A 16,501-nucleotide genomic window follows, 5' to 3' on the forward strand; every position below is an offset into this window, starting at 1 on the left:
GTAGTGATGTGGCATGGCTGCATGTAAAGAGAAATGAGATAGTGGGGATCAACTATTTAGGTATTACAGATTAGTTGCATTTGAGAGCAGCATGCATCATGTCTAAATTCTGAAAGTTGAATCGAGGAATATTTTGAAGCCTCACAAATTTAATGAAGGGCAAAGAACCCCAAAATTGGCATTCAATGTTTCCAAAATGCCTTTCAGATAGTTCTGAGAATTTTGGAAAGACCTATATATCAAACCAAAAATTAGAAACATTTTTCAGGAATTATTTTGGGACGTTGAATTTAAATCTTATTATATTTGAATTGACTTTATATTTCTATTAAATAAAATGTAAACTCAAAATTCCTGAAATTTGTGTGTTAGCTTGGAAGGGTCCATAGCTATCACATATTAAAATTGCAGATGATTTTGAATGCATTTGGTGGTTCAAATAAATTCAAAATAGTGGAAATAAACAAATAAAAGAAAACAAACAAAAAATAGAAAGACAGAGAGAGAGAGAGGGAGGGAATGCTCACCTGGCGGCCCAGCTGCGCGGCCCAGTCCACTAGGGGAAGCCTCGTCCTCTACCTTTTGCCAGAAGGCACAGGAGAAGCTGGGCACGGTGCGCGCACGCGGACGCCACGCCGCACCTACCTGCCTGCCTCCCCCACCACGTCGACATCGTGGTTAGCATCCGCGTTGCCGTCCGGATCGATCCCACCCCTCGTCCACTCTCCCCCTCGCCTCCCTCGCCCGTTCTGTTGAAGGAAATGCAACTCTCGATGTATTACTCGGGTGCACAGCGCACGTATATAAGTACAAGGGAAGCCCCCAGCCTCATCTATACAAGGAAACTAGAGGTGGGGCCTGTAGGAGATTATCCTAACAGATACATGCACATAATATGTTCAACACCCCCCCCCCCCGCAGTCGATGTGTCACCAGTAACGCATAGACTGGACCGGAACTCCTCAAATGTAGGCGTCAGTAACCCCTTGGTCATAACATCGGCAAACTGCTGAGCGGTGGGCACATGAAGAACGCGGATGCGCCAAAGAGCCACCTGCTCTCGCATGAAGTGAATGTCGAGCTCAATATGCTTCATGCGATGATGATGAACGAGGTTGGCGGAGAGGTAGACCGCAGAGATATTGTCACAGTAGACAATGGTGGCCTTCGGGACATCAAGGAGCAGCTCGTGGAGAAGCTGCGGAGCCATGAGCACTCGGCGACGGCATTGGCCACAGCACGATACTCAGCCTCGGCACTGGAGCTGGATACTGTGGGTTGTCGTTTAGACGACCACGATATGAGCGAGGGACCCAGGTAGACGCAGTAGCCTGAAGTGGAGCGTCGTGTGTCCGGACAGCCAGCCAATCGGCGTCACTGTAGGCAACAAGGTCGGTCGAGGACGAGGCCGTCAACGTAACACCCAGAGCCGTGGTGCCGCGGATGTACTGAAGAATCCGCTTCACCAGGTTCCAGTGAGTGTCGCAAGGGCGTGCATGTGGAGATACACCTGCTGGACGACGTACTGCTGGCCCGGCCGAGTGAGCGTCAAGTACTGGAGGGCGCCGACGATGGAGCGGTAGAACGCCGCATCCGGCACGGGCGAGCCGTCGAGCGCAAAGACCTTAGCCTTCGTGTCGATAGGCATGGGGATAGGCTTGCAGTTAAGCATGTTGAAAGTGCATTATATCGACTAGAGGGGGGTGAATAGGCGATTTTTATAAATTCTTCACTGAGGAATTTTTGGGTGAGGAAATTCCTTGGCGAAGAACTACTTGCAGCGGAATAAGTACTCAAAAGTATGCATAGCAGAACACAAGCATAGTCATCATGATGAAATGAAAACAAGCACAGAGTACAGAAAGCGTAAACACAGGATAACACAGGATGAAGACAAACAGACTGAGGAAATTGAACTGAGGAAACTGAGAAAGTCTTTAGTCAAAGTCTTCAAACACAGATATGAACAATTGCACAACACAGGAATGAGGAAATGAAAGAGTTGAGGAAATAGAACCAGTTGGCTTGGTGAAGACAATGATTTGGTAGACCAGTTCCAACTGCTGTCTCAGTTGTACGTCTGGTTGGAGCGGCTAGGTATTTAAACCTGAGGACACCCAGTCCCGGACACATGGTCCTCACCGTATTCTCCTTGAACTAAGGTCACACAGACCTCTTCCAATCACTCGTGGTAAGTCTTCAGGTGACTTCCAAACCTTCAAAAACTCGGTCACTCGGCGATCCACAATTTCCTCTTGGATGCTCTAGACCATGACGCCTAACCGTCTGGAAGAAGCATAGTCTTCAAAGGTAACAAGCGTCGGATCCACTCAGGATCAATCTCTTCAGTGATGCTCAATCACTTTGGGTTTGTAGGTGTTTGGGTTTGGGTTTTTCCTCACTTGATGATTTTCGCTTAAAGTCCTCGGAGGATGGGACGCTCTCAAATGACAAGTGTCAGTTTCTCTCGGAGCAGCCAACCAGCTAGTGGTTGTAGGGGGCGGCTATTTATAGCCTAGGGAGCAGCCCGCATGATAAGACATAAATGCCCTTCAATGATATGACCGTTAGGTGGGTAGATATTTTGGGACAGCTGGCGCATAGCACAGCAACGGTCGGAAATTTGAGGTTCAAATTCCTCAGGGCTATCATGTTCCTCACTGTGTAGGCAATCCGCACTGGCGAATTCCTAACTCCTCAGTCAGAACAAATTCCTCAGAGACCAGAAGAACTTCGTCTCTGTCACTGAAGAATATGACTGAACTGTATGAGATTTCCAATGGCTTCACTCGAAGGGATTGGTAGGTGTAGGATTTTGAGTTGAGCATCACATGGAAATTTTTCCTTAGTATTTCCTCGACCCCCTTTAACAGTACGGTGTTTCCTATGACTCAAGAAAGAGAAAATGAAACTACGAAAACAAAAGTCTTCATGCTTCATGTTCCTCGAATGAATACCAAGTCTTCAAGGTCACACCAATTTCTTCACTTTCAGAGTCTTCAGAAAGTCTTCAGAAATCCAAAGTCTTCAGTTGAAGAACTTTATTTTTAGGGGTCGACTTTGACTGTAATTATCAAACTCCTCATAGACTTATAGATCTGTGTACACTCACAAACGCATTAGTCCCTTAACCTATAAGTCTTCAATACACCAAAATCACTAAGGGGCACTAGATGCACTTACAATCTCCCCCTTTTTGGTGATTGATGGCAATATAGGTTAAGTTTTCAACGGGGATAAACATATGAAGTGCAAATACATATATTGAGGAATTTGATTGCAAGATATAGAAGAACTCCCCCTGAAGATGTGCATAGTGAGGAATTTTCTTTTGAAGCAATGCACACTTGAAGAGTTGAATCATGGAGATCTCCCCCTATATCTTGTAATTCATACACGCATTTGACATAATATATGAAGAATTTGAAATGCATGATGAAATATGGTGACTGATGTAATTTAGCATGCGTGCAATAACATTAATGAGTAATAAGCATGCAGAAGAAACAGCAAAAGTATCAGGCCACCATAGAGTTTAAGTTTACAACTCGATCCAACAAAGTCATCAGAAGAACGAGAGTTGTAACTTTAGAAGAAAAAAACGCCCATAAGATAGACCCGCCTGAAGACTAACTCAAATTTCTCCCCCTTTGTCATCAAATGACCAAAATGGTCGAAAATGAGGACTAACGCCCCTGAAGAATATCAAGGTGATGAAGGAGCGTTAGCGTTGTTGGGGTCGATTGTTGGAGTAGGGCCTGCCGCAGTGTCGTCCAAATCTTCATTTTCATCAGTGTCACGTGATGAAGAATAGGAGCTGGCCACCAAGGAAGGAACCTTGACCTTCTTGTACTTCTTCGGAGGAGGTGCAGCCCAGTCAAGATCGCCCTTGAGACCCATTGTGTTCAGATCTTCTTCACTATAGACTTGAGACAGAACAGCCCAGGTGCGGTTGAGGATTTCATGAAGGTAGTAGTGGTTTTTCTTCACTGCATTGTGGGTAGCAGTCATGTTGTGAAGAATTGAACCAAACTGACGCTTGACCCATTTATGATTGCGATCAACCTTCTGGTGAAGACTGAGGAGTAGCTCACGGTCAGTCATCACCCTAGGTGTTGTGCCTTGAGGATTTTGCTTGGGTGCGTTGGCGGCAGAGTCATGGGTGGCAGAGTCATCATTGGTGGAGTAGGCTGCAGCCTTGCGAAATTGTCCATCCAGTGGACGACTGCCTTCATCAATTACAGCAGTAGCCTTGCCCTTTTCATCAGCTGAGGAAAATGTCCGTTTGAGGACTTCAATTGGGGGCAAGTAGCTGCAATGGTTCAGTGTATCAGCTTTATAGTTGAGTGAAGACCTTGTCCTGATGAATCTCATAATCCAAGGTGCATAAGGCTTCAACTCAAATGGTGACATGGCGACATTAGCCAGAGTCCTCATGAAGAAATCATGGAAGTTGATGGGAATGCCATGAATGATATTGAAAAGCAGATTCTTCATGATGCCAACGACTTCTTCTTCATTTGAGTCATGGCCCTTGATTGGACTCAATGTCTTCATCAGAATGCGATAGACAGTCCGAGGCACATACAACAATTCCTTCACAAGGAACTTTGTTCTTGAGGTCTGACCTGGCTTCAAAGGCTTCATCAGCACTTGCATGTAGTGATCGGTAGCTCAGGTTCATTGTAGACGCAACAAGCACCTTCAAGGGGCGGACTGAGAGGTAAGGCACGAAGCAATTCAGTAGTTGGTGCCTTGTAGTGAGTGTTTTCAGACATCCAGTCCAGCACCCATGAATTCACATCTTCAGAATTTCCGGTGATGTGCAGCGTTGCATAGAATTGAAGAATAAGTTCTTCATTCCAATCACAGATGTCAGTGCAGAAATTTAACAGTCCAGCGTCGTGTAGAACACTGAGGACTGGCACGAAGCACGACAGAGATTCCATGTCCACTTGAGGAATGTGCTCATGATCGAAGACTTTGTCTTTGTCGAACAGCACTGAGGAATAGAAATTTGCCTAGCTGGCAGTCCAGAAACGCCTCTTCCTTATGCGAGCAAAGTCATAGGGGTTGTAATCAGTGAAGAATACATGCTCGCCAAAGAAGGCATCAGTCTTGAATTTTTGCTTCCTGGAGAAAGGATCCTTTGGTTTGGGCAGAGGAGTGTCAGTGAGTTGCATCACAACCTCAGGAATCACAATCTCAGGTTCTTCAGGCTGAGGAATTTCTGGTTCCTCTTCAGTGGCAGCCTGGTTCTTGAATTCTTCATTTTTAGTTTCTTCAGCACTAGCGGCTGGAATGTCTTCACGAGCTTCATCAGATCCCATTCGAACTGTAGTGACTGGGGACTGAGGAATTTGCTGCAGTGGAGTGAAGAGTGGAGAATTGGGGTGCTGACTTTCCCAAAAGTCATCATTCATCACAGGTATGGTACAGCCAATGTCCACATCTTCATCTTCAATTTCTTCAACGCCGGCCTCTTCAGCAGTAAACTGAGGCACAGGCGAGGAAACAACTGGGGTTGAAGGGATTTCATCCACTTCAATTTCTTCATCCATCTGCTCTGGCGTAGCAGCAGAAGGAGTTTCTTACTCAGATCCGCTAGGGATCACATATTCTTCACCAAAAGGAACAAGGTCCTTTGATGGCATGGTTGAGATTGGAATAGCATCAATCGGGTTTGCAAAAGAGCTGGTCATAGGCTTCATTTTCTTCGGAGCAGAAGAATCTGAAGAAGCTGATGCTTTCCTTTTCTTCACTGCTGCACGCTCTGCAGTCTTGGTCTTCTTCACATCAGATGCAGATGGAAGGATTGGAGTTGGAGTAGGCGCAGGTGGAGCAGAGGAATTTGGTGCAGTTTCTTCAGGCACAACTGATGCAGTTGCCCTGACCTCTTCATTTTCTTCAGGCGCACCGCTAGTGGGTGCCCTGGAACTCACATTGTCTTCAGCAGCCTGATTGTCATCAGCGGTGCTGGCATGTTCTTTAGTTTGCTGAGCAGATGCTTCAGCCGGAGTGACTTCAATATGCACAGGGGCAGCGGCACTTGAAGTGAGTGTCTTCGTCAGATTGAAGAACCTGACCTTGGCTCCTTTCCAATCAGCATAGTAAGCGTTGAAATCATCGCTGAGGACTTTGATTTCAGACTGGAGCTTTACAAGTTCATCAGTTGTCATAGAGACAACGTTGTTCTTCAGGAACTTCTCCTTCCTGTACTGTGCTTTCTTGAGTTGCCTGGCCTTCTCATATTTCCATTTTTCTTCACTAATGAAATGGGTCAGCATGTGACTTTGGCTAGGTGTCAACTTGAAATCAGGCATAGGAGTGTTTGGGTCCTTGTGCCAGAGATCAATATAGTCGAGGATCAGCTTTGGATCCAAAAGCAGTGGCACTTCTGTGCCCTTGGCTCTAGCGGCCCTGACTTGCCTGTCTCTGATGATTTCAGCAAGTTCTTCATCATCAGCTTCGTCTTCATCAGACGGTACTTGGAAGGCGACTTGTTTCTTCTGAGGACTTGGGCGAGAGCCTCGTCCAGCAGTTGTCTTTGTCTTCAGCAGAGAGGGTCCTGTTGAAGACTTTGGTGCAGCTGAGGAACTAGCTGAACCTCCTGAGGCAATAGAGATGCCTGTAGTCCTTTGGCACGTGGCAAGATGCACATGTGCTGAGGATTTTGTCAGAGCAGCTGAGGACTTTGGAGGAGCAGGAGCGGCTTGAGGAATTGGTCGTGAGGGCTGAGCTGAGGAATTGGTCGTGAGGGCTGAGCTGAGCTGACGAAGAGGCACTTGGCTTGTGCGCAGGCTTCTTTGCCATGGATTTCTTCGGCCGTACAGAGGCCTCAGCAGCAGCAGCAGTGGAATCTTCGTTGAATTTCTTCACTGCATCTTTTGCCTGTTTGGCCAACTTGGCTTGGCGCTTGGCCCATTCTTCAGGAAAATCCTCACCACACTTGATGCTAGTGGGATCTGCCTCTTGGCCAGGTGCAGCAAATTTCTTCATGTATTTTGGAGTCACATACCTGTACTCCCTCCACTCCTTTGCCCATCTCCTTTCTATCCTCTGAATGCGCACCTTGCGCTGATTTTTATCTTCCTCAGGGGGTGTGCAGTATCTAGTATAAATGTCCTCGGGGATTTCAAAGGCAGTATTGACCTCAGGCTTCTTTCCTCCTTTCTGTGGCCTCTTTTCATTAGCCATTTTCTTTAGTTGAGGAATTTGAACAATTGAACTCCCTGAAGAAGTATGCAACTTTTCTTCAAGGAACGCTGCAAATGAGTTAAGTTGATGAGAACCTAGTGATTCAGCAGCGGACATGAGTACCTGTGAACAGAGTATAGTTGCGAGGAATTTGGAGAGGTCATATGCGTTCTCAGAAGGTTTTTCAATAAGAACAAGTTTGAGGAATTTGACCAGATGAGTCTTGAAGAATTTCACTAAGCGTTCTTTGTCTTAGGTTCCAGAGTTGTATAGATCGAAGATCCACACAATTGAGGAATCTTGAAGAAAAGTGATGCTTAGAGAAACGAATCAAGAGCAGATCACATGTGAGGTGTTTAGTGTGTGAGGATTTGAAGAAAAACACCTTTGAAGATTTTGTAGTAAACATTTAAATCAAAGTGGGCAGTAAAAGTAACTTTTAATTACCCTGAACGAAGAACACGACGAATTGGGATGTGGAGAAGTGGAGCTCGTCTGTGCAGATCTTCCACGCCCTAACTTGGCGGAGGAAGACGGCTACGGCGGCAGCGGAGTGAAGATTTCCGCGGCCGGCGTGAGTACGGCGGTGACGAGGTCGAGGCAGTGAAGCTCTTCCTCACCGGCGACGATGATGTAGCAGTGGCGCTAGGGTTTGAGAAGCTCGAGCTTGGAGAGAGGTCGAGCGGAGTAAAAGAAGTGGGGAAGGGGAGAGGGGGTATTTATAGCCACGGTGAAAAACGGTTCACCCGAAGAAATTGGACGAATGTGCCCCTGACCCTTCTCATTCGCATGACATGTGTCACCCACGTACTGAGAGGTGGAGATCGTGGGTGAATAGATAAGTATATCGTGGGAAGCGGAACGGTTTGAGCAGCAAAGCCGAAAATTTGGATAAGATAAGTTAAAAGTTCCGTTCACAAATTCTTCAGCTGACAAGGACACAGTGAAGATTTTGAACGAGTTTCAAATAGAACGCACATGAAGAATTAGTGAATAGATTGGGCTGAGTATAGCATAGAGGGGGAAGGGTCCGATCACATTCACTTAGCAGAAATAGCAACTTGAAGAAATAGCAATAAGTGAATGCTGTAGAGGACATAAACTCATATATATATATATATATATATATATATATATATATATATATATATATATATATATATATATATATATATATATATATATATATATATATATATATATATATATATATATATATATATATATATATAGCCAATGAAGAGAAACGACGGAAACAGTGAAGATTTTGCAAAGTTGAAGAATATGAACAACTGAGGAATTTCAAAACTGAGGAAAAACTCAAATTGAAGATTTTCAACTTTTGTGGTGGCATGACCCACCATATAAGAATGATGATTTCAGACACCGCGTACAATTGTCGTAGGGTTCTGAGAATCAAATTCTTCATTAATTTCTTCACACTTAGAGTGTTATTCTTCATTGATTGAAGAAAAACGTTTCTTCATGTGTTGCACATCTAAGTCATCAATTTTGCATAAGTGTTAGGATGAGTGTCCTTTTCAAAGAACATTCGAAGATTCTAGGATATTTAGCTCACACCGCAACTTGCTAAATCTCTTCTCATCCAAGGGCTTTGTGAAGATATCGGCTAGCTATTCTTCAGTCTTCACATGCTCAATAGAAATGTCGCCCTTCAACACATGATCGCGAAGAAAATGATGACGAATCTGAATGTGCTTTGTCTTCGAGTGCTGAACTGGGTTGTGAGCAATCTTGATGGCACTCTCATTGTCACAGAAGAGAGGCACATTTTTCACGTTGACGCCGTAGTCCTTGAGGGTTTGCTTCATCCATAGCAATTGAGCACAGCAAGAACTAGCAGCAATGTACTCAGCTTCAGCAGTAGACAGTGATACGCAGTTCTGTTTCTTCGAGGACCAACAGACCAAATAACGTCCGAGGAAATGACATGTACCAGATGTTGACTTGCGATCCACACAATCACCAGCATAGTCAGAGTCAGAATATCCAACGAGATCAAAAGCCGAGCCCTTGGGGTACCATAATCCTAGTGTTGGTGTGTGAGCTAGATATCGAAGAATATGCTTCACAGCCTTATGGTGTGATTCCTTTAGTGTAGCTTGAAATCAGGCACACATGCAAACACTAAGCATAATATCTGGCCTAGATGCACATAAGTACAATAAAGAACCAATCATGGAGCGGTATACCTTTTGATCGAAGTCAATACCATTTTCATCAGTGCACAGATGGCCATTTGTGGGCATAGGAATTTTGGCGCCTTTGCAATCTTGCATGCCGAATTTCCTCAGTACATACTTGAGGTATTTCTCCTGAGACATGAATATGCCATTGCGCTGTTGACGAATTTGAAGACCTAAGAAGAATTTCAACTCTCCCATCATAGACATTTGATATTCTTCACTCATCATATAGGCAAATACATCACTATAACGTTCGTCAGTACAGCCAAAGATGATGTCATCAACATATATTTGGCATACAAACAATTCATCATCATATGATTTAGTGAAAAGAGTAGGGTCGAGTGAACCGGGTTTGAAGCCTTTCTTCATGAGGAATTCCTTCAAAGTATCATACCACGCCCGAGGGGCCTACTTGAGGCCATAGAGGGCCTTATTTAGTCTGAAGACTTTCTCAGGATGCTTAGGATCTTCAAAACCTGGGGGTTGAGCAACATATACTTCTTCCTCAAGCTTACCATTGAGGAATGCACTTTTCACATCCATTTGATATAAGGTGATATCATGATGCTTAGCATAAGCAAGTAATATGCAAATAGCTTCAAGTCTAGCAACAGGTGCAAAAGTTTCATCGAAATCAATTCCTTCAACCTGTGTGTAGCCTTGAGCTACTAGCCGTGCCTTATTCCTCACCACAAGGCCATTTTCATCTTGCTTGTTGCGGTAGATCCACTTTGTGCCAATGATATTGTGTTTGCGAGGATCTGGACGATTGACCAGTTCCCAAACGTTGTTGAGCTTGAACTGATGTAATTCTTCTTGCATGGCCTGAATCCACTCAGGCTCTAGAAATGCTTCATCTACCTTAGTGGGCTCTGAGATACAGACAAAATCATAGTGCCCACAAAGTTAGATAAATGTGAAGCTTTTGAGCGTGTGAGAGGACCTGGTGCTTCAATGTCATCGATGATCTTCTCAACTTGCACTTCTTTTGCAACGCGGGGATGAGTAGGTTGTCATCGAGGAATTTGATCAGCATTTTCTTCAGCACCATTTTCTTGAGCAATTTCTTCAGGTGCATTAGATCGACGTTCTTCACGTTCTGGAATGAATTCTTCAGCAGATTCTTCGGTAGGAATGACATCCTCAGTAGCCTTGAATTTGATAGTTTCCTCAGGTGCTGGTTCATCTATCACAGAGGGTAGGTGCTCTCTTTGCGAGCCATTAGTTTCATCGAACCGCACATCTACAGTTTCAACAACCTTGTGAAGAACGGTGTTGAAGACTCTGTAGGTGTGCGAGTCCTTTCCGTAACCAAGCATAAAACCTTCATGTGCTTTCGGTGCAAATTTAGCATTGTGATGTGGATCTCTAATCCAACATTTAGCACCGAAGACTTTGAAATAACTCACATTGGGTTTTTTGTCAGTGAGGAGTTCATAGGCAGTCTTCTTGAAGAATTTGTGAAGATATACCCTGTTGATGATGTGGCACGCAGTATAAATTGCCTCAATCCAGAAGTGACGAGGCGTCTTGTACCCATCAAGCATAGTGCGAGCCATCTCAACAAGAGTTATGTTCTTGCGCCCCACGACGCCATTTTGCTGAGGAGTGTAAGGAGCAGATAACTCATGAGTAATACCAAGTTCATCAAGATAGTCATCAAGACCAGAATTCTTTAACTCAGTTCCATTGTCACTTCTGATGTGCTTGATCTTCACACCAAAGTTGGTTGAAGCCCTCGAGGAAAATCGTTTGAAGACTTCCTGCACTTCATGTTTGTAAGTAATAATGTGTACCCATGTGTAACGAGAGTAATCATCAACAATAACAAGCCCATAGAGAGATGCGTCCTTTGTGACAGCTGAGTAATGGTTAGGACCAAAGAGGTCCATATGAAGCAATTCGAATGGTCGAGTAGTGGTCATGATAGTCTTTGCTGGATGCTTAGCCTTGGTCATCTTTCCAGCTTCACAAGCTCCACACAGGTGATCCTTGAGGAATTTGAAATTCTCAATGCCAATGGCATGCTTCTTCTTCGCAAGCGTGTGCAAATTCCTCATGCCTGCATGACCAAGTCGTCGATGCCATAGCCATCCTTCTGAAGCTTTTGCAAGTAGGCACACGGCTGGTTGCGGTCCTGTAGAGAAATCTACAATATACAAGTCTCCTCTCCTAAAGCCTTCGAAGACTTTGGAATTGTCAGCTTCCATAATCACAACACAACGATACTTGCCAAAGACAACTACCATATCAAGATCACAAAGCATTGAGACAGACATGAGGTTGTATCCTAAGGACTCGACAAGCATGACTTTGTCCATGTGTCAATCCTTTGTGATCGCAACCTTACCTAGACCCAATACCTGACTTTTGCCTTTGTCAGCAAAGATGATATGCTTCAGATGCGATGGTGATAAGGGAGCATCAATCAATAGATTCTTGTCACTAGTCATGTGATTTGTACATCCACTATCGAGGACCCACTCAGTGGCTTTGGGTTGATCATCCTGCAGATGAATTAGTGCAGCTTACGAACTTCATATACTTCATCAGTGAAGAATATGACATCAATTCATCAGATCAATTTCATCAAGCAATAGAACAGATAAAGAAGTATGAGGACGTGAGAAATAAAAGTTCATTTATTCATGATTAGCCTGCGTCCTTTCAGGCATTTTGTCAGGTCCCCAACAAATTCTTCAGACTTTAAAGTACGTCTGGAGACCTAACCCTGCATAAGAGATTAGTTCTTTTTCTTCACCACCCACATCTGAAGGGGTGGTAAAGAGTTCATCACTCTGCGAGCTCCATAAGAGAAAGGTGGCATAGAAGCCAATCCATTTCGTTTCACATAAGAGGAGTTAGGGTAAGCATATGAATAAGCAGAGAAATTCTTCGAGGACTTATGAACATAATGATTAGAAGAATAATGCTCATATTCATAGCCCTTGGCTCTTCCCTGCGAAACAGAGTTGTTAGCACAATGATGTTCATATGAGGACTTTGATCCTCTTGAGGAATTTGATCCATGTGAGGAATTTGGTCCGTATGAGGACTTGGATCCATATGAAGAATTTGGTCCATATGAAGAATTTGATCTGGGGTTCCTATTCCTCACGGGTGGTGTCATGAGGACATTCACCTGAAGACTTTCAAGGCATCTTTTGGGAACCCATATTTTCTTCATAGGAGAACCGTTCCTGCAGTTAGTGCCAACATATCTAGCAAATACCTCACCATTCTGATTTTTGACCAGTTTATAGTTGGAGTCAAATGATTCATCAGAAGAATGAGGAGATTCACATGTAAAGCCAGATAAATTAGATGGATCAACTGGAGGTCCCTTTGCAGCAACCCATGAGGTTTTGGGGTACTGCTCAGGCTTCCAATATGTACCATCAGCATTGAGTTTCCTCTCATAGGCAATACCCTCTTTTCTAGGGTTCCTGTTGAGGATCTTCTTTTTAAGCACATCACAAAGAGTCTGATGCCCTTTGAGGCTTTTGTACATGCCTGTCATGTACAATTCCTTCAGCCCTGCATCGTCAGTGATATTAGCAATGTCCTCAGATGAGGAATTAGTGATAGCAGAGACAGTTGAAGAATTTTTAGCATTAGAAGCATTTGAACATTCAGGTGAAGAATTAGCAGATTCACGTTCAATGCATTTCAAACATGGAGGAACAAATTCTTCCTGAGCAACGCTGATTTGTTGAGCAAGTAATGAATCGCGCTCCTTCTGAAGATCTTCATAACTCACTCTTAGCTTCTCAAGATCTTGCTTTCTTTGAAGAAACTCATAAGAAAGCTTCTCATGATCAGATAAGAGAGTGTTATGATGACCTTGAAGGTTGTCATACCTAGTCTGAAGTCTCTGAAGATTTTCAGTCAAGGTTTTAGTGCGATCCATTTCTTCACCCAACATATCATCACTCTTGTCTATCATGTTTTGAACCTTTTCAAGGGCCCTTTGTTGTTTCACAGCAATCTTAGCAAGTTTAGAATAGCTAGGCTTAAGGTTTTCATCAGATTCATTTTCACTTGATTCAGATGAGGCATATTTGAGTACCTTGGCACCCTTTGCCATGAAGCAATAGGTGGGAGCGTAGTCATCATTGCCTTCATCAGCCTTGTTGGTGAGGTCATTTTCTTCAGAGTTGAAGATAGACTTGCTGACGAATGCAGTAGCGAGGGCTAGGCTCGCCACACCGGATTCGGAATCCTCAGATGCCTCCTCTTCCTCATTTTCTTCAGATTCAGCCTCAGAGTCCATTTCCTTGCCAATGAATGCCCGAGCCTTCTTGGAGCTACTCTTCTTGTGAGATGAAGACTTTGAGGATTTTGATGATGAAGATTTTGAGGATTTCTTCTTTTTCTTCGTATCATCAGAACTGTAATCCTTATATTTCTTCTTCTTTGATTCCTTTTCCCACTGAGGACAATCTTGAATGTAGTGTCCTGGTTTCTTGCATTTGTGACAAAGCCTCTTCTTGTAGTCACTGGATGAGGAATCATTGCTCCTTGAGGGTCTTCCAAAGCGACCACGTCTTGAGAGCTTTTGGAATTTCTTCACAAGCAGTGCTAGATCATGGCTCAGTTCTTCAGGATCGCCAAGACTGCTTTCAGAGTCTTCATCTTCAGACTCAGAAACTGCCTTGGCCTTCAGTGCACGTGATCTACCATAGCTCGAACTGTAGAGATCTCTCTTTTCAGCAAGCTGGAACTCATGAGTGTTTAGCCTTTTGAGGATATCAGCGGGATCAAGTGACTTGTAATCAGCACGCTCTTGTATCATCAAGGCCAGTGTATCAAATGAGGAATCAAGCGATCTCAGCAGTTTCTTCACCACCTCGTGGTCGGTGATGTCAGTGGCACCAAGTGCTTGAAGCTCATTTGAGATGTCAGTGAGGCGATCGAAGGTTTGTTGAACATTCTCATTGTCGAGTCTTTTGAAGCGGTTGAAGAGATTGCGAAGAACATCAACTCGAGAGTCACGCTGTGTTGAGACTCCTTCATTTACTTTGGACGGCCTATCCCAGATAAGCTTAGCAGTTTCCAAAGGACTCACTCTTCCATACTGTCCTTTCCTCAGATGGCCACATATGATATTCTTCGCTTGAGAATCGAGTTGCTTGAATCTCTTCACATCGGCAGCGTTCAGTGAGGGTGAGACAGAGGGAACACCTTTTTCCACAACATACCAGAGATCATTATCAATTGCCTCAAGATGCATTCGCATCTTATTCTTCCAGTAGGGGTAGTCCGTCCCATCGAAGGTAGGACACCCAGCAGAGACCTTGATCATACCTGCGGTCGACATAACTAAAACTCCAGGCGGTTAAACCAAAATCACACAGAACAAGGGAGTACCTTGCTCTGATACCAATTGAAAGTGCGTTATATTGACTAGAGGCGGGGTGAATAGGCGATTTTTATAAATTCTTCACTAAGGAATTTGTGGGTGAGGAAATTCCTTGGCGAAGAACTACTTGCAGCGGAATAAGTACTCAAAAGTATGCATAGCAGAACACAAGCATAGTCATCATGATGAAATGAAAACAAGCACAGAGTAGAGAAAGCGTAAACACAGGATAACACAGGATGAAGACAAACAGACTGAGGAAATTGAACTGAGGAAATTGAGAAAGTCTTCAGTCAAACTCTTCAAACACAGATATGCACAATTGCACAACACAGGAATGAGGAAATGAAAGAGTTGAGGAAATAGAACCAGTTGGCTTGGTGAAGACAATGATTTGGTAGACTAGTTCCAACTGTTGTCTCAGTTGTACGTCTGGTTGAAGCGGCTAGGTATTTAAACCTGAGGACACCCAGTCCCGGACACACAGTCCTCACCGTATTCTCCTTGAACTAAGGTCACACAGACCTCATCCAATCACTCGTGGTCAGTCTTCAGGTGACTTCCAAACCTTCACAAACTCGGTCACTCGGCGATCCACAATTTCCTCTTGGATGCTCTAGACCATGACGCCTAACCGTCTGGAAGAAGCATAGTCTTCAAAGGTAACAAGCGTCGGATCCACTCAGGATCAATCTCTTTAGTGATGCTCAATCACTTTGGGTTTGTAGGTGTTTGGGTTTGGGTTTTTCCTCACTTGATGATTTTCGCTCAAAGTCCTCGGAGGATGGGACGCTCTCAAATGACAAGTGTCAGTTTCTCTCGGAGCAGCCAACCAGCTAGTGGTTGTAGGGGGCGGCTATTTATAGCCTAGGGAGCAGCCCGCATGATAAGACATAAATGCCCTTCAATGATATGACCGTTAGGTGGGTAGATATTTTGGGACAGCTGGCGCATAGCACAGCAACGGTCGGAAATTTGAGGTTCAAATTCCTCAGGGCTATCATGTTCCTCACTGTGTAGGCAATCCGCACTGGCGAATTCCTAACTCCTCAGTCAGAACAAATTCCTCAGAGACCAGAAGAACTTCGTCTCTGTCACTGAAGAATATGACTAAACTGTATGAGATTTCCAATGGCTTCACTCGAAGGGATTGGTAGGTGTAGGATTTTGAGTTGAGCATCACATGGAAATTTTTCCTTAGTATTTCCTCGACCCCCTTTAACAGTACGGTGTTTCCTATGACTTAAGAAAGAGAAAATGAAACTACGAAAACAAAAGTCTTCACACTTCATGTTCCTCGAATGAATACCAAGTCTTCAAGGTCACACCAATTTCTTCACTTTCAAAGTCTTCAGAAAGTCTTTAGAAACCCAAAGTCTTCAGTTGAAGAACTTCATTTTTAGGGGTCGACTTTCACTGTAATTATCAAACTCCTCATAGACTTATAGATCTGTGTACACTCACAAATGCATTAGTCCCTTAACCTATAAGTCTTCAATACACCAAAATCACTAAGGGGCACTAGATGCACTTACACATGCCTGCCTGCTCAAGAAGGCCCTGCGCATACGGCTGCTGGTGAAGAAAGAACCCGTCGGCGCGGCGTACCACCTCAATACCGAGGAAGTAGTGCAACGGGCCGAGGTCCTTAATGGCGAACTCAGCGCTGCGAGCAGTATGCGAGGGAAGGAGCTCGGGCGAGGAAGCCGTCAGGATGATGTCGTCGACGTAG

The sequence above is a fragment of the Aegilops tauschii genome, chromosome 6, assembly GCF_002575655.3.
Source record: "Aegilops tauschii subsp. strangulata cultivar AL8/78 chromosome 6, Aet v6.0, whole genome shotgun sequence".
NCBI classification, from domain to species: domain Eukaryota; kingdom Viridiplantae; phylum Streptophyta; class Magnoliopsida; order Poales; family Poaceae; genus Aegilops; species Aegilops tauschii.